Raw genomic sequence first — 2,720 nt, 5'->3', positions numbered from 1 at the left:
GTTTGTTTTTTTTTTTTAATATTATTTACATGTCATCCTTGAGCAGGAGCCATGCTAATCTTCTCTGTATCATTCCAATGTTAGTATATGCTGCCAAAGCAAGCACGAGAAGGTTTTTATTTTGTTTGCTGTTTGTTTTGAGACAGAGTCTCGCTCTATTGCCCTGGCTAGAGTGCAGTGGCATCATCAGAGCTCACAGCAACCTCAAACTTGTGGGCTCAAGCAATCCTCCTTCCTCAGCCTTCCAAGTAGCTGGGACTACAGGCACACACCACCAAGCCCAGCTAATTTTTTCTTTTTTTTTTTTTAAATAGAGACAGGGTCTTGCTATGTTGCTTAGGCTATCTTGGAACTGCTGGCCTCAAGCAATCACCCTGCTTCAGCCTTCCAAAGTGCTAGAATTACAGGCATGAGCCACCATACCTAGCCAGTTTGAGAAGATTGAAATAAAATGAAGCCTTCTGGAATGAGGGTACTATCTTCTTTTTCTGCTTTTCTCCTGGAAGCTTTCCCACATATGGTCCTTTTGTGTCCCTGGTTCTTTTAGGGTCCCTACTTCTATAGGCTAGTTCCTTAATTTCCTTGTCTGTAACATGAGGATAATAATACTCCTTACCTAGTAGGATTGTTCTGAAGATGAAATGAAATAATACATGCAGTAAATATTTGCTGTTCTTTGCTGTCTGAAAAAAACATCACTTGGAGAACCTTGTAGGATAGATTTATGTTTAATAAGTATTTGTTATTATAGTAGAATCAAATGGGAGAAAATTGATCCACTAAAACAGATACTCTTTTTCTTTTTTTATTGATACATAATGTACATATTTAGGGGGTACATGTGATAATTTGATACATTTATGTAATCAAATCAGGATAATTGGGATATCCATCACTTTAAATAGTTAACCTTTATGCTAGGGAGATTCAAATTATCTTTTTCTAGCTATTTCAAATGTGTAATAGGTTAACGTTAACTGTAGTCACCCTACTGATCTATTGAACACCAGGTCTTATTTCTTCTATCGGTATAGAGACATTTAGAAATGCAAATCTCCTGGGAAATTAGTCTCTAATGTCAATGAGGTAGACTAACTTGTATTATTTGTTCTATTAATGTGGGCGGTATAGTAAAATGGTTTCTCAAAGGAATGTTAAATCTTACTAAATGAGATGGTCAATTTACAGTATATTGGGCACCAAATAATAAGTGCTCAGTAACATTAGCTGCTATAGGTAGCTGTCTTTATAATTTGACTTCATAGGAAGGACTGTATTTTTTTTAAAAGATAAATATCAAAAATTATGATACCAAAATGCTATAATGTCTTATGACATTTATTCTCTTGAATCACTTGCTTAAAAAAAATTAAGGAGCAGGGCCCTTTTGCAAAAGAAGTTTTGCCTAGAAGCACAATATTTAAAACAAAGCTAAAATGCTCTGGTTGATGTGGGCAGCTCCATGTCCTCCCCACCCAACATCCCACTGCCAGTATCACTTCTGAGAAACATCAAAGAAACTCCTAGCTCTCTGAATAGCGTATTTTGAAAACTGCTGCTTGAACATTTGCACCGTGGCATATCAAACATATGAAAAAAATAATAGAGTGAGAAAACTCTGAATTTCTATGTTATTCTCTCTATAAAATGCCAAGAAGTGCCTGGCGCTATTTTAGTCTAGAATTAGATGAGATATATTCCAAGTATCTTTGGAAATATTTCCACTGGAACTATAAAGTTTATGGTAATTCTGTGTTAGGTTCATTATCTAAGGCTAGTCTAAAAGGGGGTGCTATGTAAGAACTACCAAGAGAGACTTGCAATAGATACAAGGATGAATGAATCAATGTGCATGGGCTTCTTTGGCCCCTTATTATATATGATTATAATCCTCACAGAGGAAACAGCTCTGTGAACAGGGACCATGTTATAATCTTCATAGGTGCTCCCCAGTTATGTCCACCACATACTAAGTTGTTTATTAATAGATGTTTATTGAATGAATGAAAACATGTGTCTTCTCTCCTGAACTGCAAGTTACTTGAAAGACAAGAACCATGTTTTATTTATCTTTTTATGCCTAGCGCCAAAACATGGCCAACAAATTGAGTTTGCTTACTGAATGAATGAGTGAATGAACAAATGTACACATTTACATAAAACATTTAGATATATCTACAATTCCCATTAGACTAAGATTCTTGAGGGCAGAAACCATGTCCTCAGTTCTTAGTGCCTGACACAGGTTGTCAAAGATATTTGCAGAACTGAATAGAACTTAAGTCTGAGTAGTACCAGAGTAGTCTCACACAACCTGGCACAGTGCCAATCTAAATAGACACTAAAGGTATTTCAACTGAAGGTGAAGATCCCACTAAGCATTTTCTGAGTTAGTGCCAGTTGAATAATACGGAGCAACGAGCTATAGAAGTTCAGAGGAGGGTGAGTTCTGTGGACTGAAATGATCAAGATGGCTTTTCAGAGCAGATGAGACTTGATTGAGGGTGGGAGGGAGGTTTACTTTGTTTAAAGAATATTAATTAGACAGCTAGAGAGGAAAGAGTCTGAGAACAGGAAGATCAGTAAGGAAGGCATAACGTGGGAAGGGCCCTGGGCTTGAAATTAAAAGATTTGTATCCAGAGTCCTTGTTTTACTTCTTAGTGACTATGTGACCTTGAGAAGATCACCTCAGCTCCCTTTTCCTCTTCTGTGAGGTAGA

The 2,720-nt window shown here is 36.8% G+C and overlaps 1 non-coding gene across 1 annotated transcript; it reads right to left on the bottom strand.

The window, feature by feature from the left end:
- LOC142870756 (U6 spliceosomal RNA) lies at positions 1-104 on the bottom strand. Its single transcript, XR_012919099.1, has one exon. It is a non-coding gene; the product is annotated as a U6 spliceosomal RNA (small nuclear RNA).
- Positions 105-2,720: the final 2,616 nt, after the last annotated feature.

This window comes from Microcebus murinus, chromosome 4 (assembly GCF_040939455.1).
Source record: "Microcebus murinus isolate Inina chromosome 4, M.murinus_Inina_mat1.0, whole genome shotgun sequence".
NCBI lineage: Eukaryota > Metazoa > Chordata > Mammalia > Primates > Cheirogaleidae > Microcebus > Microcebus murinus.
Note: the sequence above shows the minus strand (reverse complement) of the source record. Positions and strands in the feature narration are given on the sequence as shown.